Source organism: Sturnira hondurensis, unplaced genomic scaffold (genome assembly GCF_014824575.4).
Source record: "Sturnira hondurensis isolate 20B ecotype Veracruz unplaced genomic scaffold, ASM1482457v3 Scaffold0020119, whole genome shotgun sequence".
NCBI classification, from domain to species: Eukaryota; Metazoa; Chordata; class Mammalia; order Chiroptera; family Phyllostomidae; genus Sturnira; species Sturnira hondurensis.
The window spans coordinates 302,513-328,588 of NW_028092750.1; positions in this window are offsets into that span (position 1 = coordinate 302,513).

Sequence of the window (26,076 nt, forward strand, 5' to 3'; positions counted from 1 at the left end):
AGCAAATAACAAAGGGGACATAGCTCAGGAAAGTCAACCTATAGTGATCGTTCAAGGGAATAGGAACAAATTTTGGAATAGCGGCTGTGGACAATGCTGTAAGAAATCTGTAAAACATGGATAAAAGGGTGATGGTGCAACGCTGAAGGTGGAACATCACGAATTTACAGACAACATGTTTTAGATTCGAGATTTTCTTGGCAACGTATAACAATCTAGGATTCAGAAGTAGATGTGTGGAGCATCGAAGGAAACAGGAATGCGCATAGTTCCATGAGAAAGGTATGGCATGGTGGACCACGCGGTCCAGAGCTTCAGAAGGGAATGGACACAGCCATGAGTTGCAAGAACTAAGAGGAGAAAAAGGAGTATAACTTCAGACATGTGAAAATTGGGATAAAAGAATGAAATGAACAGATAAGATAAAGGAAATAGAGGGATTTTGGTAGGAAAAATAGAACTCAAAGTCACTGACTTAGGGAATCATTTTAAGCTCTAAGTGCAGACGGGCCAGAGAGAGCCTGAGAACCTTTGGATATAAATGCAATGAATGTGAAAAGGTTGAGAGTGTCAAAGGATATCTTTTGATGCTGTGGAGAGAATAGGAGAAAGAATTTTTCTTCTGCATGCAAGGCTCTGCATTCCCAGTCAGACTGCGTTTTCTTTCAGGTCAGGGAGCATATATTGCATTTCTTTCTCCTCCTGCTTTAGGAAGAGGAGTGGGTCGGGGGTGGCTGTGCCTGTGTTGAAGAGGTTCCCAGGACGCTCGGGGTTCACAGGGGCATCAACTTCCAATGATTACCTCAGACTTACACAGTAAAATTTTAAATGGTTTTGTAAGATCAGAAATAATTGCATGTCTTTAATTGAGTGGGAGTATTGTATCTAGATACTATTCTTCCCCTGGTAGCTTCAAATTACACTCTCGACTTATCTCCCACTGTTGCTCTTCCTCCAGATCCAGCCAGTGGCCCTCCCTCGCATGTGCTAGTGCTAGTCAACAGAGTCAAGCCATGCCCCTGAGCGCCCGCTGCAGACCTGGTACCAGAATGGCCTGTATTGTACTTAGCTCAAAAACGGGATGCGATGAGTTGTGCATCTGTGTCCCCTGGCTAATCCCTGCAGAGACACCGACTGCGTGGTGACGGCCAGAGGGAGGGGGTTGGGGCTGGCTGGAAGTAGGCTCTTAAAGGGTGGGAAAATGGGGACATCTGTGATAGTGTCAACAATCAAAATAAAGAAAAAAAAGGATATTTTCAAAAAAAAAAACAAACAAATAAGCAAAACATAGGAGGCTAGAAAATAATGCCAAACAATAAGCAAGAGATTGAATAAATTGATATTGGTACAAACCAATACTCTATAGCCATAATATAATATTTAAAATGTGTATGAACATAAAAAATACAACATAATTCTAAGAATACTTTCATGCATGTGAAATTTATGAAAGACTTGTTTATAACAAGAATGTGGGCGATTTTCAAACAGTTCTTAGTATTTTATCATTTCCCCAAAGTAAATATGAATTATTTAAGTAATAACTATTGTATAACGAATATAAAAAGACCTAAGGCAAACTTTGACGTGGGGGGAAAGAATGAGAATTGTTGATATTAATCTTCTTCGAGCCCCAGGCTTTTACTTGTCACGTGCTAAAGACTCCCACCCCCCCTACCCGCAACTAGTCACAGTTTTCACCCCTCCTCTTCCCCTCCCCTCCCCCTTTCCTCTCCCCGCCCCCCCCTCTTCCTGCCAGGTACTGGTGCGATTAGCTTGAGTCACCGTAATTCACACAGTTTTATTTCCTGTTTGGGACTCAGGCCCGGAGACGTGAGCACAGCCGAATTGACCCGCTGATTTAAATAAACATCAACCTAGGCTTTTCCTGGGCCCTCAAGCCATTTCCCTTCACGCCTTCAGAAATTTTTTGCTTTATCATCCTGCTGATGCCCAGTAAACTGCCTAATTAAAAGCACGCCACACTTGGTGCCACACTTGGTCAGGAAGACTTGGAGCTCTCAGAAGGCTGCCCCTGCTCACCCCCGGCAGAGCCCATCCCAGCTGGGAGGGTCCCCAGATGGGAAGGGACACTGAGCCTGCTCCACGACAATGACTGGCTTCCCCAGAAGCGCATGTCTCACTCTCATCAGTGTTCTCCACCATCACACACAACCCGCCTGTGTGAGTGTGTGACTCACCATAAAACAAACAAGCCGAGGCCAATCACCATGACATCCAAGATGTTTCCAAGGTCTGCTATTTTTCCCTTTGGGTCGATGCTTTCTTCACTTTCTCAGGTTTCTCTACAGGCCCGCCTGCCTTTGAAATGTCAGTGATTTCCAAGTATCATTTCTCTGCACCTTCTAAACCATCCACCTTCAGGACCACATTTTGCTCTAACTACCACCCCCAGGGAGGGAAATACTAAACACAGGTCTCTCTGCAGATGCGTCTGTGTTCTTACTCCATCTTCTCAGATGCCCTGGACATGTTCTGAGTCCCCACCCAAGGTCCTGCACGCTGTGTTTCTGAAGCCTTGCTTCTGTGACCTTCTTCAGAGGCATTTCTTGGGCAGCTGGAGCCACTTTGCTGGGCCATGGAGGAGGTTTGTCCCATGAGGCAGACTCGAGTTAATGACTGATGGCAACAGTATAAAAGCCCAGCAACTCTGTTTGGAGAATAAATTGCGGTGTGGTTTGTTCACTGGCTTCCCCTCGGCACTGATGGGGGAGGCTGGGACCCTACCTGCGAATGCACCCTGGATCCACTTCTTCTCCCTCCCTAATTCTGTTTCCACTAGTCCTGGAAGCCCATCTTTCATAAGTGACTTGTGGGTAAACTTTTATTCCAGAATCTCCTGGGAACCTGCCCCAGGATCCTGCTGGACTTGAAGTTCATGTATACACTGCCTGTTAAACACGATCACGTGGATGGCCCACAAGTACCTTAAACTCAATAACAGAAGTTATCCTTTGCCTCCTAACCCTGCTTCCCCTTCTTTATGCTCGACTTTATGCGCACAGTCATCCGAGACAGAAACACAGCAGGTACACTAGACATTTTCTCCTCTTCCACCACACATTAACTTCCAGTTTCCACCCATTCTAAAGCGCTGTCGCATTTTTTAAATGTCTTCTTGTCTCCATTACCATCGCCATTCTGTGTTTCGAACGTCTAGTTTTCTGCCTTCCTAACCCTCATTTAGCTTAATCTTCCCCAGTCTCCACCCCTGAGGCCACCGTTTAACTACCCTGTGGCCAGAACCGCCCTTCCTCTTCTTCCCTGTCCTCTGCCTGGCCGAGAACTCGCCGCCCTAAATCAGGACCTCAGTAGTTCTGTCCTCCTTCCTAGGGCGAGCACAGCTGGAAAAACACCGCTCAGCCTTGTACAGGAGCGCCACCACGAATTGGTGATCTCCAGCTGCAAACCATTCATTTTCCATAACCAATCCCGTCCCAGACCTGTTGCCCAGGTTCTTCTCTCTCCTGCCGTATATTTTGCTCTCTCAATTTTACAAATCCCGTCTTTATCATGTTTTTCCTTTCCTATCTCCTCACACACACAAACACTGGCATGTGCACACAACCATGGCAAATGCACCAGCCATTCCTTCTCCTAAGTCTGCATTACGCTGTAGCTCCTGCACTCTAGCTCTTCGCTCTGAACCATCCAGTGATTTAAAAACGCGATGCCCTGTCCCCACTAGAAAGCTTCCATCGCTCTGTGATTGTGCTTGTGAAGTTTTAGCATCTTTTGCATTTCAATCTTCAATCCATTGGAGTTTATTTTAGTGTAAAGCTATACAGGTAGTCATCCATTTTTTATAATGTGAATCAGTGTTTACACTATTTATTAAATCCATCTCTTTCATATTTATTCAAAACTTTGCTTAATTCTTCCTCTGTAAAATGGGGATAATAGCACTCACGTGTAGTTAAGACTTAAATGACAGTATATGTAAAGTGCTTAGAAGCAATACCTTTCAATGCACAACATGACTTTTGGTTTGTTTCTGAACTATATTCTTCTACATTAATATGTCAGTTTGTGGACAATATTACTGTTATTCATATACTTTTTAGAGTTTTCCTGGCTATTCTTGTATAATTATTTTTTATTAAAATATTTTGTAATTTTTGTTGCTAAAAAATAAACCAAGAAAACATGGGGCATTTCTAAATATAAATAACTTTAGAAAGATCCAATGTTTTTAAATATTTGAGTCTTCTTATCAAGATAATATTTAACATTTTTAAATTTTATTAATTCTGCCCTGACTGGTGTAGCTCAGTTGGTTGGGCATCATCCAGCAAACCTACAGGTCTCCGGTTCGATTCCCAGTCAGGACTTACGCCTGGGCCTCGAGGGTCAGGTCCCCAGCTGGGGCACGTCTGAGAGACAACTAATCTCTGTTTCTCTCACACATCGGTGTTTCTCTCCCTCTCTTTCTTCCTCCCTTCTCCTCTCTCTAAGAATAAATAAATAAAATCTGTCAAAAATAAATTTGTTAAGTCTTTTAAACATTTGAATGTCATTAATTCTAATCATCCATTTAAACATTGTTCTGCTTCTGGACTCGTTTTCTTTTCCACTGGTCTGTGCCCCTACTCTGATACCGAGAACAGATTTTAACTGTGGTGGCTTTGTATCATTTTTTTGGTATCTCATAGGGCAATTCCCCTCTATTTCCCTTCATTTAAAAAACTAATGTGACTGCTTTTGAGCTTTTCCCCTTACAAACAAGTGTTAAACTCAGTTTATCTATGTCCATATAAAGTCTTCGATATTTTCTTAGTGTTGTGTTACATTCATGGGCCTGGCATTCTTGCAAGCATTAGTGTTCTCATCTTTAAAAATAGAATACATTTACTGTGACTTTCTTTGTTCTCCAATACAACGTGTTAATTCTCCATAGTCTTTCATAGTCCTGTTAAATATATGTCTATCTATCTCAAGTTTTTAAAAAAAATTGTATTTGGGAACTAAATATTTCTCCCATTATATTTTTAGACTCTACTTTCGCCTTCTAGGACATAATAAGCAGTTCATTTTATGTTTCTCCAGTATCCAGCTACCTTACTAAACTCTTTAATTGGTTGTAATAATTTTTAGTTGTTATCAAGAGTGCCTGGAAAGAATGTGTAGTCTTCAAGTGACAGATTCAGTTTTCTCTATGTTTGACTTAAGCATATGACGTTGCCAGTTTTAAATTAACAATGTTTAAATGGTCACAAGGTCATATGGTTATATTTATACCTAACGCTATAACTGTATCTGTATCTGTATCTGTATCTGTACCTACCTACCTTTTTGTCTGTATCAATTCTTCATTGTGTGGTTCAAATTTTGCATATCCTTACTAAGTTTCTTATTCTGGATCAACCAGTTATCTAGGACATGCTCTAAATTTTATCTTCACAATGGTATATTTATATTTTTCTTCTTGTGATTCTTGCCCTATACAGTTTGAAGCATACACGTTTCTGTTTTTTTGATAAGTTGTTCTTCCTATGGTGATGCAGTGACCATTTTATTTCTATGTTTCTGCCTTGAAATATCTTTCCTGATAGTACTATAGTAGCTTCGCTAGCTTTCATTTGGTGATTTGTCCATTGCAATTTTTATCTTTCCGCTCCACACCTTTAGGTTTACTTTTGTTTTAGATGCATTTCTATAACTGGAATTTTTCCTTTCTTTCCTTTTCATTAATTTTGATAAATTTTTAGCTAATAAGCTTTGTCTTATTACTCACACTTAAACTTGTGTCTACCATCTTATTTTGTGTTTTTATTTACTGTTTTTTCCTTCAGTTTGTTTTATTGTTTCTCTTATTCACTAAGTATGACATTTACACATTATATTTCTCTTGTTGGCTGGTTACCCACGATTTGTAGAACATGTATTTTTCTGAGCAATGTTAATTGCCACCCTTCTCCCAAAATATTCAAGAGCCTAGAACACTTTAATTTCAATTATCCACCTTTAATTTTACAGCATATTGTTGGCAAAAATGTGAGTTGCACCTATATATGACTTCTATTAAATTACCCTTCATTATTATTGTTTTATACTTTTGTCTTTTAACTTTTATGCTAAAGTTAAAAGTAATTAATATACCAGCATTAAAGTAATACAGTATTCTGGATTTTTCTGCATTTACCTTTAGCAGTGAGTTTAATGCTTTCATTTGCTTTCATGTTTCTCATCAATGTCTTTTCATCTCATCCTGAAGAACTCCCTTTAGCATTTCTTATAAGGCAAGTCTAGTGATTATTAACACTTTCGTATTTTACCATCTTGAAATTCCTTTAGTTCTCCTTCATTTTCTGATGGAAAGTTTTGCAAGGTACAGTATTCTTGCCTGGTGATTTCTTTTTCTCTCAGCACTTTGCACATATCATTTCTCTCTCTCCTGGACTACTGAGGGGTCTCTGCTGAAGAAACTGCTGATAGCCATGGTTGCTCCTTTCTACATGATGAATTGCTTTTTTCTTCTTTCAAAATTGTTTTTTTTTTTGTATTCAATTATTGACAATTTGACCATAATGGGTCTTCCTGTAGAAATTAGATTCATCTTTGAAACCTTTAGGCTTTGTGACTCTGGATGCCAATTTTCCTCCCCAGATTAGGGATGGTTTGGGCCAATGCACATCTTGTTTACATAATGGAATCGTGGGTCCTGTATGTTCTCTACATGCTCTTCCTCTTCTTCTTTTGCTCGTCTGATAGATACTCTGCAATTACTTCTCTTATATGCATTTGTTCTTTCTTCTTTTTAATCAAGCTTGTTATTTAAATCCTATTGATTTTTCAGTTTAGTTTTTGTAATCTTCAGGTCCAAAGTTTCTGTTTTCTTTAAATGGTTTCTATCCCTTTGTTGAGACTCATTTTGTTCATGTATTGTTTATTTTTTAATTTTATTTTGCATTTGAAGTTTGCATTTAATATTACTTTGTATTAGTTTCAGGTGAATAGCATAGTGGTTAGACCAACATACTTTATTTACAAAGTGTTCCCCTAATATTTCAAGTGTCCACCTGGCACCATATGTGGCTATTACAATATTATAAACTATAATCCCTATGCTGTACTTTACAGTCCTGGGAGCATTTTGTGACTACCAGTTTGTAGTTCTTAATCTGTTCACCTTTTCCAACTAGTCCCCCATTCCTCTAGCAACCATTATCCTATTCTTTGTATCTATGAGTCTGCTTCTATTCCATTTGTTTGATTATTCTGCTCTTTAGATTCCACATGTAAGTGAACTCATTTGGTATTTGTCTTTCTCAGTCTGACATATTTCACTTAGCATAATACCTTCTAGGTCCATCGATGCTGTCATAAATGGTTAAGATTTCATTCTTTTTAAAAAATATTGTATTTATTTATTTTTAGAGAGAGGGGAAGGGAAGGAGAAAGAGTGGGAGAGAAACATCAATGTATGGTTGCCTCTCATATGTCCCCCACTGGGGACCTGGCCAAGATTTCATTTTTGCCCTGGCTGGTGTAGCTCAGTGGATTGAGCTCAGGCCTGTGAACCACATGTTCGCGGTTCAATTCCCAGTCAGGGCACATGCCTGGGTTGTAGGCCATTTCCCAGCAGGGAACTCACCAGAGGCAACCATACATTGATATTTCTCTCCTTCTCTCCTTCCCTTCCTCTCTAAAGATAAATAAATAAAATCTTTAAAAAAGATTTCATTCTTTTTATGGCTGAGTCATATTTCATTGTATATATGTACCACTATTTTTATTTTTATTCTTTTTATCTACACGTCTTTAGATAGGCACTTGGGTTGCTTCTTTAGCTTGGCTATTGCGAATAACTCTGCAATGGACATAGAATTTCATATATTCTTTCAAATTGTGTATTGGATTTCTTCCTACATATACTCAGAAGTGGAATGACTGGGTCATAAGGCAGCTCCATTTTTAGTTTTTTGAGGAACCTCCATATTGTTTCCCATAATGGCCACACCAATATGCATTCTTACTAACAGTGCATGAGGGTTCCCTTTTCTCCACATCCTCACCAACACCTGTTATTTGTTGATTTATTGATGATAACCATTCTGACAAGTGTGAGGTGATATCTCATTGTGGTTTTAATTTGCATTTCTCTGATGACTAGTGACATTAAGCATCTTTTTAAATGTCTATTGCCTGTCTGTCCTCTTTGGAGAAGTGTCTGTTCAGGTACTTTGCATATTTTTTAATTAGATTGTTTGGAGGGATTTTGGTGTTTATATGAGTTCTTTATAAATTTTGGATATTAACCTTTTATCAGATGTATCATTGGTGAATATGTTTTCCCATTCAGTAAGTTGTCTTTTCATTTTGTTGATGGTCTCCTTTGCTGTGCAAAAACCTTTTAGTTTTATGTAGTCCTATTTGTTTATTTTTTTATTTTGTTTTCTTGGAGAAATATATCAGAAAAAATATTGCTATGAGAAATGTCTGAGATTTTACTGCCTGTGATTTTTTCTAGGATATTTATGGTTTCGAGTCTTACATTTAAGTTTTTTATTCATCTTGAGTTTATTCTTGTACATAGTGTAAGTAGGTGGTCTATTTTCATTTTTTGTATGCATCTGTCCAATTTTCCCAATACCATTTATTGAATAAACTACACTTACCCCTTGTGGGCTCTTACTTCCTTTGTCACATTTTTAAATTATTTTTTATTGATTATGCTATTATAGTTTTCCCAACTTTGTCCCCATTATTCCCCCTCTGCCTTACCCCCCTAACCCTCCAGCATCCCCCTCCTTAGTTCATGTCCATGGATTGTACATATAAGTTCTCTGAGTCCTCTGTTTCCTATACCATTTTTATGTCTCCCCATAAAAATGGGGAGACATTCTATTTTATGCCTACTAAGTATGTTTCTTCTTCCCTGTACCTTTTCTTTCCTATTCCTTCCTTCCCCCTCCCCACTGAAAACTCTCCATGTGATGTCCATTTCTCTGATTCTGTTCCTGTGCTAGTTGCTCAGTTTTTGCTCAGTTTTTGTTTTCATTGTTTTTCTTTTCTTTTACGTTCAATTGTTGACTGTTGTGAGTTTGTGGTCATTTTATTATTCATATTTTTTATCTTCTTTTTCTTAGATAAGTCCCATTAACATTTCATATAATAATGCCTTGGTGATGATGAACTCCTTTAACTTGACCTTATCTGGGAAGCACTTTATCTGCCCTTCCATTCTAAATGATAGCTTTTCTGGGTAGAGTAATCTTGGATGTAGTCCTTGCATTTCATGACTGCAAATACTTCTTTCCAGCCCCTTCTTGCCTGCAAGGTTCCTTTTGAGAAATCAGTTGATAGCCTCATGGGAACTCCTTTGTGGGTAACTCTCTTCTTTCCTCTTGCTTCTTTTAAGATTCTCTATTTGTCTTTTATTTTGAGTAATTCAATGATGATGTGCCTTGGTGTGTTCCTCTTTGGGTCCAACTTCTTTGGAACTGTCTGGACTTCCTGGACTTCCTGGAAATCTATTTCCTTCACCAGATTTGGGGACTTTTCCTTCATTATTTATCCAAATAAGTTTTCAATTTTTTGCTGTTGTTCTCTTTCTGGCACCCCTATAATTCAGATATTGGTACATTTCAGGTTGTCCCAGAGAGTCCTCAGCCTCTCTTCATTTTTTTGGATTCTTGTTTCTTTGTTCTGATCCAGTTGGATGTTTATTTCTTTGTTTTGTTCCATATCATTGCTTTGAATCCTGGTTTCCTTCTTGTCACTATTTGTTCCCTGAATATTTTACTTTATCTCATTTTGAGTATCTTTCATTTGTTTTTCCACTTTTGACCAAGCTCAATCAGATTTATGAGTATTTTTATTTAAATGGGCTTTAAATTCTCCATCAGATATGTTGTCTATGTCCTCATCGCTTAGTTCTCTTTCTGAAGTTTTGCTCTGTTCTTTCATTTGGGCCCTATTTCTTTGACTTAGGGCACCTGATAAGTTGTAAGGCAGAAGGGCCTTAGGTATTCACCTGCGCAGGGCAACAACCCTCCTTCCCACGCAGTGGTGCTCCCTGTGGGGGAGGGGCCAGAGAAGGAAGAGTGTGGCTCACCAGCTCATATCTAGTGCACTTTACAACAGACTTGTGTGTGAGACTGGGAATTTCTCCCACTGCAGCAACCAATGCAGTCCACTGTCAACCCTGATTCTCACTTTCCCCTTAAGTCCTTCCCGCCTACCCGGTCTGTCGCTGCACTGTAATTTTTCTCAGCTGGCCAGGCTGTGTGGCCCTTACTGGTCTGGTTGTTCTGATTTTTTCTTTAATTCCTTGGTTGTCAGAGTTCCATGCAGTTTGATTTTATGGTGCTTCTGGTTGTTTATTGTTTTTATTTTTTATTTTTATTTTTTTCAATTTTTTCATTTAATTATTTTTCAAGTACAGTTTTCAGTCTATTACTCCCATCCCATCCCACCCCCCATCCTCCCCCCTCCCTCCCATTTCCACCCTTCTCAGTTGTTGTCCATGTATCCTTTATATAGGTTCCTCTAAATCCCTCCCTTATTTCCCCTGAAATTCCCTCCCCTCTCCCCTCTGGTCACTGTCAGCCTGTTGTTTATTGTTTTTAGATTGGTGATATTCTCCTTTTGGTTGTGCAAGGATGGGAAGGGTTTCTACCTATGCCTTCATCTTGGCCAGAACTCCCCTTTGTCAAATGTTAATTGACCATACAGGTTTTATTACTGGGCTCTCTATTCTGTTCCATTGAACCATATGTCTATCTACATTCCAGTATTGTTCTGTTTTGATTACTTATGGCCTTGTTGTATAATTTGATATTAGGAGGTAGTGATACCTCCAACTTTGTTCTTCTTTCTCAAGGTTGCTGTGGCTATTCAGGAAATGTTGTGGTTCCATATAAATTTGTGGATTATTTGTCCTAGTTCTGTGAATAAAAAGGCCTTTGATATCTTGATAGCAATCACATAAATTTATAGATTGCTTTGGGTGATACAGACATTTTTATGATGTTAACTCTTCCTATTTGTGAGCATGGCGTATCTTTCTATTTATTTGTATCTTCTTCAATTTATTTCTTTAATGTTTTTAAATTTTTCTGAGTCTTTTAACTTCTTGGTTAAATTTATTCTTAAGCATTTTTGGTACAATTGTAAATGGGATTTATGGGATATTTTTTCTTAGTTTCCCTTTCTATTGTTAGTTCATTATTGGTGTATAAAAACAGAACCAATTTCTGAATATTTATTTCGTATTCTGCTACTTTACTCTATTCATTTATTAGTTTTAGTGGGTTTTGGTGGAATATTTAAGGTTTTCTATACACAATATCATGTCATCTGCAAATAGTGACAGTTTTATTGTTTTCTTTCAGATTTGGATGCTTCTTATTTCTTCTTCTTGTCTGATTGCTGTGGCTAGGACTTCCACTACAGAGTCGAATAAGAGTAGTGAAAACCAACATCCCTTTCTTGTTCCTGATATTAAGGAAAATGATTTTCATTTTTGCCCATTTAGTATAATGTTAATTGTGTGTCTGTCATATATGGGTTTTTTGTTGTTGTTGTTAAAGTATGTTCTCTCTATTCCCACTCTGCTGGGAGTTTTTATCATAAATAAATGCTGGATTTAGTCCAATGCTTTTTCTGCATATACTTTTTTCTTGATTTAGTTGTTTATGTTGACTTTCAGCTCAGCAAGTTTTAAAATGATTATTTTGAATTATTTTTAGGCATAGATCATTTTTGCTTTAGAGATGGTTGCGGGATATTTGTTTGTTCCTTTTGTTGGGACATATTTCCCTGATTTTTCATCCTTCTTAAAGCTCTGTGTTTATGTCAGTGCATTTGAAGAAACAGTCAGTCATCCCCTTTTGTCTTTCTGGACTGAGTCTGACATGGAAAGGAGCTCCACGAATCATCCTGGGTAGAGATTCTGGGAGCCTCACAAACCATTTCTATAAATATGCATGCACTGCCACTAATCTTCTGCCCTCATCCTCCATCCTGGGAGAGATGTTTCAGGGTTGTGCACCTTCTCCTAATCTTGCAGAGCCATGTACTAATAAATCATCGTAAATCAGCCATTTGTTTTATTAGGTCAGTGCACTGGGTGGCTGGGACATGAGGTGCACACTCCACTTCTCTCGCATTAGGATGATATACCTTCTTATAGTCTTGCAGATCCATGCTGCTGAGAGCCAACTACCCTTTTCATTGTTCTCATTTGCTCCCAGTCCTTTAGCTTTGCTGAGCTACCCAACACTTCCCTCTGGGTGAAGTGAGACAAAGCAGGTCTCTTGGACAATGACTCAAAAGCCTGGTGATGCTGGGTACATGTTTCACTCTCTCTCCCAGGGAAAATATCTCAGGCTAAGGTGATCTCCCTCAGAGCTAACCTGTGAGAGCTTGGGGAGGCCTTCCATGGATAAAGTGAAATAGCTCTTTTTAGTCATTGTAATAAGCTCATCATTGGATTTGTGGTTATCTGAGCTGCTGTATCCTCTGAACTGGATTCTGAATTCTCATAAAGGCATATTGGCTCCTATATTGATATTAAATCAATGTTTCTGTAAAAGAATAAGGGCTGGGACTTCCTATCCACAATCTTACTAATCATCCCAAATGCCACTTTTATATAAAGAATTTGTATGTGATTACTTTTACTCTGTTATCAAGTATTCTTAAAATCAAGTTTTTGTTCTGAGTCCTTTTTTATGTGTTTAAAAGTGTAAAACATTTTTACATAAATGACACTACTACATTGTTCTGCTACATGACACTTTTGAAGACCTTATCTCTTATCTCTTATTCATAGTACTTCACTTTGTGGGATTTGTGGGGGTTTTTTTTGTAATTTTTAGGCCATATGCTTCTTTTTCTAGATTTATCAGTAGAGAGCCCAAGGAGCTTAGCCTAAGGATATGTCCGGCTTGGCTGTCTTTCATTTTATTCTGCCATGTTTACCACCCAAAACTTCTTTCTGCCTTAACTTCTTGGTATAAGGAGTCTCATAACTAATAAAAATCAGTCTCCAAATGCAAATAAAGACAAACCCATGCTTATAAATTCATAGGAGAAATTTTATTTTTCTAATCCAAGTTTAGATTGAGCCAGCAATGATGCCATAATACTGATGGCTGCACTTTTTCTAGTTCATGGTTTATCTGCAACTTTTACACTTCGAGAATCAATATTATGTGCATGCTCAGTTACAGTTTTTGCTGCATGTGGATTCCAAGATTCATCTCCTGACCTTGTGTAGGCAGACATTCAATCTCCTTAAGGGAGGTGAAATTTCAGCTTAGACATGAATTACCCTAATTCCTTCCCTTTCTTCATTCCTTCTTCTTCCTTCCTTTCTTCCTTCATTTTGCCCTTTTTTCCTCCCTCTCTCATTGTTCTCTCTCCTGCTTCTCCTGTGTTGGTTAAGTAATACATTCATGTGATACATATTTTGAAAATACAAAAGGGCATACTATTAACAATCAGTCTATCCCTATCCTATTCCCTCATCAGGGGCAACCCTTGTTATCAACCCTTTATGTAGGCTTTCACAAAGATTCTATGCACACGTGTGGTTTTTTCCTTATGAATTTGTCACCACATGACACATAGTCTTGTATACCCTTTTATTCCTTATAAAAATTTACTTTTGGAGGTCATTTCCTCTCCAGGCATAAAGAGCTGCCAATATTCTTTCCAATGGGGTTATAGTAGTCCATTCCATACGTATAATGTCTGCTACCAGTTTTCAATCATTTGCTTTTACAATATACTGCAATGAGTACATTGTATATAACCACTTTTACACATATATAGGTATGAGGGGGCTCAGAATCCCCAGCAATTTATTCATAAAAATTATGTGTTCATTCTTACATGTTTTGACTTCAATCACCTTTAAAATACTCTCTATTTAATGCAATACGCCTATCAAAATGTTCTTTCCATGGCTCAAAACAGTTTTTGAACTTGGTGATTTTAATACCTTTTAGTGCTTTGGCCATATTTTTCTGTCACTTCTTCCACATCAGCAAAATTTTTCCCTTTAAGGACTTTTCTCATCAGGGGAAATATAAAACAGTTCCTTGGGGTAAGATCAAGTGAATAAGGAGGGTGAGCCATGGAAGTCATGCTGTTTTGGGTCAAAAACTGCTGAACACTCAGGGTAGTGTGGGCAGGTGTGCTTGTAAATTGCCCATCAGGAAATGGGCAAACATATTGAAAGAGTCTTCAAAAAAAATTCACTGAAGTCAAATGCAGCCTCTCACAACAACCCCAGCTGGTGCACTGATACAGATGGGTTCCTAGAACACTCCCCTAGTGAGGGAAGCCTGTACTACCATGGGGCCTGCCCTTCAGAAGATAATTACAGTTATTTTTGGGGTCTCCCCTTGTATATCATAGAATAATTCTTAGAAGTGTAATAATGATTCAAAGTATATATGGATTCTATATAAAAAAGTATAAATATGTGTATATATCTCAGATATGCAAATAGTGTGTTTTTTCACAGAGTGCATTAATAGATATTGATTCCTACCAATAGATAACAATAATGTCTCACTAAGATTTTAATTTTATTTTATCTTATTAACAAGATTGAGCTCTTATGAGTTTAAAAGTCTTTCTATTTCCTTTTTCTGTAAACTTCATGTTTGTATACTTTGGTCATATTTGTAACATTGCAGGACTTCAGTTGAATGAAGACAGCTGAGCTTTCGTCATGTGTGCAAGTGAACTAATGATGTTATTTTACTTAGACCCATTCCCCACAGTGATAGATTAGACAGTAAATCTGTTTATGTTATGGGCCTATTTATATCCTCTTATTGACTTCTTATCAACAAAAATAAACTTAAATGTCATAAAATGGCAATATATAGCCTTCTGTCATTTGACCCCTACTTATCTCTTAATCCCAAACTTTAGTCATTAACTATCTCATGCTTACCACTCTTGCAAAACCAAACTGCTTCACACACCACATTGTCTTCCCAATGTCTTATTATATTCTGAAAAAAAAAATTTCTCTCAGTCCTTGTTTCAGCTAGCAATGTCCCATTCTCTACCTTTCCATACTTGGACTTTTCTGATTTTGCATCAACTCATCTTCTATGATGCCATTGAACTATACTTTTTTTCTAGAAAGGAGATTAAATTATAGCCTCCTCTGGCCTCTTATCAGAGCTTGGTACCACTGTTCTGTACACTCTAATCACCCATTGTAGCTATTGAAATTATCTAATTATGTGACAGCCTCTCCATTGGGCAGAGAACTTACTACCTAGGGCTCTATTCTGCTAGTATTTTGATTCTTTGAGTGTACCATGTGTCTACATGCAATAAATATTCAATAGTATTTATTATACAAATGAATGTACCCATTTAAAAAAAACTAGAATAACCTTCCCAAGCGGGTAGAGAATTGGAAAGTGTGGTAGGATAAAATGAGTGCAATGCTATTCTCTTCTCCCTAACTTCTCCTTTTCTTTCACCAAACACACTGTGGGGCAGGTTTATTTGAGTTAAGGGTGGTTATGCCACAGAGCAGCACAGACTATAACCGAGAAGGGAGTCATGGAGTACACACATGAAACAAACATCTGTAATTAAAACATGCATAGAAATTAATTGTTTTAGAGTGTGACAAAGTAGAATCAGAGCTTGGACAGATTCACATCCCTCCAAAAAGGAGACATATTTATGAACTAGTTTAATAAGTGTTGATCAGCAATCACCCTCATCACAGTGATGCAACTGGTATTTTGAGAACTGCGTTTTAAAAGTTTTTTCCAGTGCTGAGTGACTCATCTGTTTCACAACAGGGCGAACAAGTGGGTAAGTGTGCCACGAAGTCCCTTCTCCGACGATTACAGCCCCGTTTCTCAGTTGTTGCCAGTGTCTTGCACTCCCCCTTCATAAACGCTCTCTCCAGCAGTCAGCCAGCACAATAGTGAAGGTCCATCTGGGCTCTTTACTTGGGCTTAGAATTCCAGAAAATTGGTAGAATTCAGGGGATCAGTATGTCTCTTTTTCAGCATATTGTTATCATCACGGTTACACCAAGGGAAGAAGGTATTTAATTCCAGATGCTGGGCCTGAATCTTCTCTTTTGAAGTTGTGTGATCCCACTGAGCCCTTGTTGAAACCAAATCAGAAAGAAGAGAAAGGAGGGGTCCCCAAGCTCATGCTGGTGGCTAGTTTTCTACATTGTCAGACAAAATTCATTCTAAATGTTGGCCTGAGAAACTACCTTTGTAGGTAAGACACTTGATTACAAGAGACAGAAACACCATTTAAACAGACGTAAAGAAAAACAAAGTGGACAAAAAGAGATTTTGCTTGGTTTTTCTGGTTTTGCTTTCAGACTACTGGGGGCTTCCATAACGAGACGGAGTTAAACAACCAAACTCAGGAAACACAAACAAGGACAGTCCTAGTTGTCAGGCGATGCAAACCAGGGATCCAACGTTGTCAGCTCACTCATTCTCCCTTTTTCATCTCTGCTTCTCCCAACCTATTAATTTTACTCTTTCTTATTATAAGCCAGTATCTTCACCCAGTGGGAATAGTGACACTCACAGTAATGGGGTTACAACCTTACAGCGTTGGACCAGAAAAGAACAGTTATTTCTCCACAACTTCAGGTAAAAATGTTCCTGGAAGAGAACCCAGTTAACTAGGCTCCGTGTGAGCTGTGTGCCTGCCACTTGGATAAGTCACTCGGGCCAGGCAGGGGAGCACTCTGACTGCATCACTGTTGCCAGGGCTGGGTTCGCTCCTTCGGCTGAAGCTGCTGTCAGGGGTATGGGGGTGCTCTGTCAGCACCAGGGGGTGAGAAGTGGGGAAGGGAGCATTGTTAATCACACAGTAAAGGAGATTTTAGACATAAGAAAAAAAGATATCAACCCGAGTATAACCTTGATTTTTAGGGAACATTACATTCTCAGTTCAACAGTTCTCCTGACAAATGAACTTCATGAACTCCCAAGTTAGGGACCGCCTATATCTGAAAAATTACTCAAGGGAAAAAAAGACAATGGTTATGGGAGAAAGTGCATCATGCCATTTGTTATCTGTTTTCCCCTTGAAGAACAGGCGTGGCTTTCCTTTGGGTTTTTGGTCTTTCCAATGAGGTTGCTTCCTTAGTTGATAGGCCAAAGCCACGGCCCTGAGGTCAAAGCCTGATTGTCAGTCTGATTGTCAGCATTAATGAGAGAATTTATAGCAATCTCTTCTAGTCTCTGAGGATTGAAGAAGGAAAGGATTTACTTTCAATAGAGTATAATATTTATAGGTTATCTTGTTCAGATCAATGTTGAATGTCCATAATATCAAGAACTGTGTGTATGTGTGTGTGTATGTGTGTGTATACACTCTCTCTATTTTACCCTATTCTAAGACACCTACCTTAAAACTTACATTAGAATACTCCCTATGAAGAGATTTTTGTAGTAATTATTTTTATACTATATAAACTTTTTTTTATTTTAGACAATTACTATGTGGAAATAAGATGGTATGTAATATATTTATTTTTTATATAAATATCAAAATAATGTGGATGAATTCACCTCCAAAGCCATATTGTGCTTTCTTGGCTACAGGGCCCTGCCTCAGGGTACCTGAGACCCTCATCATTTCTGAAGAAAGACACAAAAAGACATATAGAAAAAACAATGTAGGAAAAGTTGCATGGAGATTTTTTTGGCAGAGAATTCTGGAAATATTTTTTAAGTCATCATAGAATTATTTCACAAATGTTAAAAATTAAGGAATTAGACATGGAAATTTTATAAAAATGTAAAATTCAATAATCACAACTAAAATATAGTTTATAACAGCTACTAGATTCTCAGCCACTTCCTAAGTGAAAAGCTCACAGAAAAATAATTTATTTTTTGTGAAATAAAAATTTCTCTCTCTTTCTCTTTTTTTCCCCTCACTGTGGAGGAATGTAAGATTTCATAATCCCAGACACTTAGCTTGCTTTTGATTGAATCACTGATGCAAATGTTTCACTATGTTGAAAAAGAGAGTTGGACAAGAAAATAGCCTTTTTGTCGTTAGCATCCCTCATGCTCTCCTGGAGCACCTGAGGTGCCAGACAGCATGGCCATCACAAGGTGTTAGGTTCTGAGCTGTAGCCACAGCCAGTGGCTGTCAGAGCCCTTGAACGAACGTGTTTTGTGCTGGGAACCCTTCGTGCACCCACCCAATGTGAAACAGGTCGGACTTCACGTAACTGTCCACTTTTACTGGAACTGACCTCAGACTTAGAGCTGACAGGAAGCAGGCTACAAACCTTGACCCGTCTTTCTTCAACTTTATAAAATGCTTCTGTGGGGAATGAATGTATTTTTTTATTTTCTTAGCTGATGGTGAAAAACCCACTTAGATTTACATCTGCTCTGTTGCAAAGCTAAATTTAGCCTCATTTTGACAGTTTATTTTGGCCTTAAAGTATTTCCTTTGGTCAGATACCTTTAACTGGCCAGCTCATCCCACTGGCATGGATGCAGTATTAAATGGAATTATAGATTCACAAGCTCATATGACTATCATTTCAACTCAAATTTGGCCTCTTGGAACTGAAAGTAGACTTGGTTCATAAACAGAGTTAGTGGTAACTCTTGTGACTTAATTTGAAATATCTGTGTAATGTCCACTATATAACTCCCCCAAATTTGGGGCAGACTTCTTGAAATTCACAATTTCAGAAATTATGTCGGGAAAAGCGACAGCAAGTATTCAAAGGAAAGAATGTCTTGAAGTTCAGTAGTTGTGTTTTTTAGGTGCAGAGAGGTAGTAATTGAGTGGAATTACTATATATTAAACAATTTAATGTTAATTTCTTATGTTTTGATGTATTTTTTATAACTAGATGAGACTGAGCAGTGAACAAAGTAAAGAGAAAAAGACATCTAGTTAGAGATCAGAAACTTCCAGTTCCAGCCATGAGACCAAGTTCTATGTCATTTAAATGAGATTACTTCTACTCTCTGAAACTCAGTTCTCTGTCTATGTACGATTTAATAAAGCAGATGCAACAAATAACAGCAAAAACCTAATTTATTGTATATAAATAAATCAATAATTAATATACAATAAATATATTATCTGATCACAAAGCCCAATGACATTTTTCTTTTCAGGTGACCCTTGGAATAGCCCTTTGCCAAAAAGTAGTTTAGGACCCAGTCCCCTTCTATCCCGTGGCTCTGTTAATTTGAAATCCCTCATTTTTTGCTTCCTCAGACAGGAAAACAGAAGTCAGGAAAAGCCTTGTAGAAAGACTCGGGAGCCAGATCTGTAAGTGACTTACATCATTTGTGTCTACATTTCACAGCCAAAAACTCCATCACAACTGCAGAGTGGATAATCTACATTAATTCTGAAAATTAGTGAGTAAAGTGAATTCCCTTGATATAAGGTGAGCTAAAATTATGATTACTATCTTTGTCACAAATGTAAAATAAATGTGGTTAAATTAGCTCTACATTCTACTCCAAGAGTCTATAATTAAGTGAATAAATGACAGAGAAAATACATGGTAAGATCCAAGGAAATAAGTCAAAGTTGCAAAGAGCAGGATAAAATGCTAGACTGTCAAATCTCAGAGAGCAAGAACCATGTGTGATATTTCTTAAAGTCTCCCGCGCACACAACTTATGGGCATTTGTTAAGGTTCACTATTGCTGATAGACTTGAAGGTGGATGAAGCTGGTGAAGAGAACACAATAAAGTGTACTCGTGAAGACAGACTTTTTTACTTTACTCTAGGATCATTAGCCAATCTTGGCATGGACACAAAATCAGTGTAGAAAGTAATAGTTGGCTCCTGGGAGAACACCCTCCTGCCCCCGTCACATAAACATCTTCACCATTGCTGATGAGGACCTGGTCACGTTCCCAGTCACAGCAAGGCAGCTGTGTATAGCGTAACAGGGAGACATTTTCTATGGAGGAGAACAGGCCTTCGAAGCGCCTACATTTTTTATTTTAGAGTTTTGTATTTTGTTTATTTGTTGGTGGTAGTGTATTATTTTTTTATGAAAAACAAACACTTGTGGATTAAAGAGCCTTGTTGTTATACGGAGTTTTCCAGAATCCTTTAAATATCCACGAAGATAATTTCTCAAATGCGCAGTGATTTCAACAACATAAAACAAAGCCATTGGACATTTGCCCTACATTGTCAGGGACAAAGGCATGTCTTTCGATTAGAAAACCCTTGGCTATAGCCTCGCCTCATGACTTGAACTTGCTTGCTGATTTCTGTCCGTTCCGATGCCGATCCAAGCTGGTCTCTGAACTCTAAGGGGACAGAGACAACACCATCTCTCTCTCTCTTGTTTGTTTGTTTTTTACTAAAGTGTTCTTGACATATAATATTATATTAACTTCAAGTGTACAACATAGCAATTCAACATTTACATAGCCTTATAATGTCTTAAAAATATACCCATACTTTCACACCAGTAGAGGAACAGATAAACTTCTGGGAGATTTAATAATAGCCAATATTCATTAAGTACTTATTTTGTGCCAGGCACTCTTCTAAGGTGTTTGTATGTATTAACACAATTAGTTCTCCCTTTGAGTGAAAGTTACTATTACTAACTTCATTTTACAGATGAAGAAACCAAGGGACAGTAAGGTGATGCATCTTTCTCAAGGTAACATACTCGGAAAAGAAGCAGAGCCAGAATTCAAGCTCTCATACTTTGAGTTCAAAGTCAAGTTCTTGATTGCATCACATGTTGCCTGTGGTGCTGTGAAATACCACAGTCATCTGCAACAACAACAACAACAACAAAACCTGTCAACTGAGAGGGAATGCTTTTTAAAGAGGATGATGCATCCACTCTGGGAATTAGGGGCTAAAGCATTACTTCCCAGCAGTCCATGCCCTAAGAGATGTCTACCAGTAACACTGACATCAAAGCCTTCACTCTCATCTTTATAACAAAAAAATAGAACTGAAAATCAACAACTATTCTTAGATGTATTAGAGAACTGAAGTCGTAGGAAAAACCGCCATTGCAAAATTTGGACAGGTGGGTGACTATAGAGTCACAACTGAGATCCGCTTACCAGAAGGGCAGAAACCACTGGAACCGTAAACTGACAGGAACACTTAAATGGTGATTTTGATAAATTGCTAGAGACTGAGCATGACTAGCTTCTGGGAAAAAAACTCCCAGTGGCCATAGTCTCCCAGGGGCCCTACACTTCCCTGGGCTTCACCTCCAGGAAGCCCACCAGACTCTCATGGTAAAATGCTGAGGAAGATTCCCTCCTGCCTCTGGCAGAAAAAGGGAAAGAGTCACAACTGTGGGACAGGCCTAAAGTATTCTCCCTAACAAAGGCCTACTCTTCAAGGAAAAATAAATTTTTACTGGAGCTTTATCCCACCTAAGCTGTGGGCACCTCTGGCTTTCATGTTTCACCTAAGGGGATGAGGGAACCTAGGAAATACCGCATGAAGGCAAGCACTGCTGAGCCCACCAGGTTCCAGGTAGACAGGAAGTTTAGGAAGTTTAACCCCCTCGTGGCCCAGGACTGCAACAAACCTGCAAAGGCCACTTCAATGCCCCCTTGCCCCTGCACGGAAAGATCACATCTGCCCACTCCCCAAGGAGAAACAGAAACAGAATGTCTGCCCCATGTCCACTGCAAGGATGACTAGGTCCACGTGGTCTGGGGACACGACAAAGGTCGGCAAATGTGGTGCAGGTGCACAGAAAGAAAGACGGCATCTTCACTGAGTGGGTGCCACATGAGAAAGCTAATAGCACAAGTACGTGTGGGCGTCTGCCCTGTCAAGGTGGTTATCACCAGGCCAACACTGGACAGCGCCTGATGGTGAGGGGCTGCAAAGAGAAAAACAAATACAAAAGGGATCTTACTCAGGAAACGCAGGATCCAACAGAGCCTGTTGGGCAACCATAGTTCCACTAGATTTCTAGCTCATGTGTGTGCCTTTGGAACCGCTCAAGATCTCTCTGGAAATTTCATTTTCCTCCTGTTTTGTCATTGATCTGTGGCTATGTACATCTATTTTTGCAATTAGATTTGTAACTTTATGAATAAAAATTCATAATGCTTTCTACTAGAAGAAAGAGATCTAATATTAAGATGACAGAATGGTTCTCCCCAGCCCCACATATCCACCACACCAGTGTGGCTCCAGTGAAACAACAGTGCATTGCAGTGGCAAGTTCTGCAACACACAGACTCTCTCTAAGGGGTAGATTTAGGAGAGTCTAGAATCAAGGGGGGAGACATGACAAACACACCAGCTGTATTGAAAACTCTGGCACCTACAGTTACAATAAACATTAAATGCAACCCACCCTCACCCAGATGAACATACATAGACTTTGTGCTAAAAGCTTATTTGACTCGCTTCTTATTCTTTAATGCATCATATCAGGTTTTCCACAAAAATGATGATGCATGCTACAAGACAAGAAAAACAATCAGAAGGGACAAAGCGGGCATCAGAACCAGACTGGGACATGGCAGAGGTGTCGGAATCATCACACCAGGCATTTAACTATGATTACTATGCTCAGGACTCTCATGGAAAAAATGGGCAGAATGTGAAAACAAATGAGTAATGTAAGCAGAAGGATGGAAACTCTAAGAAAGAATCTAGAGGAAATGCCAGGAAACAAAAACACTGAAACAAAAATGCAGAATGCCTTTGATGAGCAGACAGGACGTGGCTGAGGAAGAATCAGTGAGCTTAAGAACAGATCACTGAAAACTCCCCAAACCACCCAGAAAGTGAAGAGACAACGTAGAACATAGGAGAGAAGTTTCCCAAATCCTGTATCTGAGATCAGAGATTAAGAGATTTGAATCTGGTAAGGAGTGTCCCTTGGTTAGAAAAATCTGTGATTTTTCATGTCTAACCTCGGCCCTGACAAAGGCTCTAGCAGGTGGGCTAGAAGCTGAGGGAGAAGGGAGAAGCTGCCTTCCTCACAGGAGACTGGGTGCACAGCCCACACACTGCTGTTTCTGCACCCAGTTGTGGCCAAGGACTTGGGTTTCTCTGGCTGGTCAAGATGATGTTCTTTGCGTATTTGCATTCCTAGCCTCAGTACCTTTTTTGTTGTTTTTGTTTAAATTTTTTTCTATTTAATTGTTGTTCAAGTACAGCTTTCTGTCTTTTATTCCCAGCCCAGCCCACCCCCCCCAGTGCTTCCTACCTCCCTCCCATTTTCACCCCCCCTTAGTTGTTGTCCATGTATCCTTTATACTCATTTCTGTAAATCCTTCCCCTTTTCCCCTGAAATTCCCTCCCCTGTCCCCTGTTGAAATAAGACAATTTTACAACTGTCCACCTGTTCTCTATTTCACTATTTGTCTTTGGTTATATTTTGCTTGCTTGTTTGTTTTGTTGTTTAGCTCAATGCCTTTATTTTTAAGTCAGTTTGTCTGAGGCCTTGGGGAGATCTTCCCAGACACCTTTGTTGAGACCTCCCTATGCAGGGAAGGAAGTAATGATTGGAAGACACTTTCCCTGCTCCAGCTCCATCCCCAGCACTTTCACGCTCCTGGTCTTTCCTCCTCTCTCCTCACAAACTCAAGGTCAATCATGCTGCCAGAGACTTCTGTTGGAACTTCCAGTGAGACAAACCCCACATCCAAGCTGGTTCATCTGACCCTCCACTGGTGTGTATTTTTTCAGGGTGACAAATGGAAAAGAGGAGTCAATGTCTTCTCTGAGTTCAGCGTTTTGCTATATACCCTCTTCATAAGTGATTAAAGGCTTACCTCTTTCACTTTTGGCTTCTTGCTGTAATTGGCTATTCTGACACCTGGTAGCTTTGCTCTTTCTTGCAGCTCAGGTATGCTCCTGGCATCCAAAATACATTTTAAAATTTTACAATGCAATAATAAAAATACAACCCAACTAAAAGATGGGCCAAGAAGATGAACACATATTTCTCCAAAGAAGATACATAAATTGACCAAAAAAACACATGAAAAGGTGGCAAGCATCACTGAACATCAGGGAGATACACAACACATGAGGTAATGCTTGACACCCACTAAATGGCTATAATCAAAAAGAGAGATAATGTGTTGGCAAGAATCTAGAAAAACTGAAGCCCTCATACACCGTTGGTGCCAATTTAATGAGGCGCAACTACCTTGGAAAACAGTTTAGCAATTCCTGACAAGGTTAACATAGAGTTAGCACATGACCCAGCAATTCCACTCCTAGCTACACAGGCAAGAGAAGTTACATGGAGTTAAATGTAAATGAAAACTAGTGTCCATATAAACACCTGTACACAAATAATCGTAGCTACATTATTCATAATAGTTAAAAGGTATAAACAACCCAATGTTTACCAGCTGATGCATAAAATGTGCTACATGCACCCGATGGAGTGTTATTTATTAACAAAGAGACATTAAGTACCATTACTTGCTATGCTATAACAGATAAACTTCACACCATTATACTAAGTGGAAGAGACAGTTACACAGGGCAACTTATTGTGATTTCATTGATGTGAAATGTCAAGAACAGGCCAACTTATATGGACAGAAAGCAGCTTAGCAGTTGCCTACACCCAGGGGAAGAGACAGAAGGACTGAAGAATGACGTTTGAGGCAGACAAGGTCTCCTTTGGGAGCAATGAAAATAGTCTAAAATTGGCTGTGATGGTGGAAGTAAATAGATCCAAAGCCACTGGATTTTATACTTTAAAAGGGTGCGTTGTAACTTGTATGAATTATAGCTCAAAAAGTTATAAAATAAGATATATGTAAAGAGTTAACACTGTATACAACTTCTAAATAGACAAATGAGAAATTGTTTAGAAATGTCCTGACCATCTCTCTCTATATACAGTTAAAAATTATCTAATATACATTTTGTCTCTTTTCTATGCACATCTATTTCTAATTTTTTAACATAGTATTTGATCCATAGTGGTGTTCAATAAATATTTTCTAAGTAATCCAAAGTTGCTACCTAAGTGTAACTAGAATAATAAAAGAACAGTGTGGACATAGAAGAAAGGTGTGAAGTAATAACGGTCCTGAACTTCCCAAAGTCAATGACAGACATAGATTCCCATATCTCAGAGGACACCAAAGAGGGTAAATACAAAACCCAAAACCAAACCAAACCAAAAAAATGAGCAAATAAAACAACGCCTAGACTCTCATATTCAAATTGTAGAAAATTAAAGACATTGGGGGTGAAAAGAACAGAGTTATGGTACACCTCTTCACAGAAACCATGCAAGCAAGCTGAGAATTGGCTGAAATGTATCAGGTGTTGAAGGAAAAACCAACCAGATATAATTACTATCCTTTAAAAGTGAAGGGAAAAAAGATTTTCTCAGACAAGGAAAAATTGAGGGAACTCTTTATAAGTAGATATAACCCTTAATAAATATTAAAATAAGTCATTGAAGGAAAACACAAATAATAATACATATCATTTTATGGGTTTAATTGTGTTCATGAAAGTATATATTTTGAGGTCTTAAGCCCCAGGGCCACAGGAAGTGACCTTATTTGAAAACAGGGTCTTTGTAGAGTCCATTAAGCTAAAATGAGGTCATTAGGATGTAAGCCAACATTACTTATGGCTTCATAAAAGGAGGAAACGTGGACACAGAGACAGGTGCACATGCAGGGAAGGCAAAGTAAAGACAGAGAAAGGGCTGTCCTCAGGCTGAGGAGTGCCTGAAGCTACTAGAAGCTGGGAGAGAGGGAGGGAACAGAATCATACACCAAGTTCATCCTTTACTGATTGTGCTGATTTAGACAATGAGATGTTAGAGTTAATGCTGAAATGATTAAGATTTGGAGGATATTGGGAACCCCCCTCACCAACATTTCAATTTTGGACTTTCATCACCCAGTACTGGGAGACTGATGTCTGTTGTTTAATTCACCGAGTTTGCAGTAAATTTGTAGTACTTTGTGATGGCAGCCTGGGAAAGGAATACAGATTATAGTAAGTGGAGTGCTATTGTAACAAATACCTAAAAAATGTCAAGTGGCTTTGGATTTGGTAACGGACAAAGGCTTGAAGGGTCTTAAGGAGTT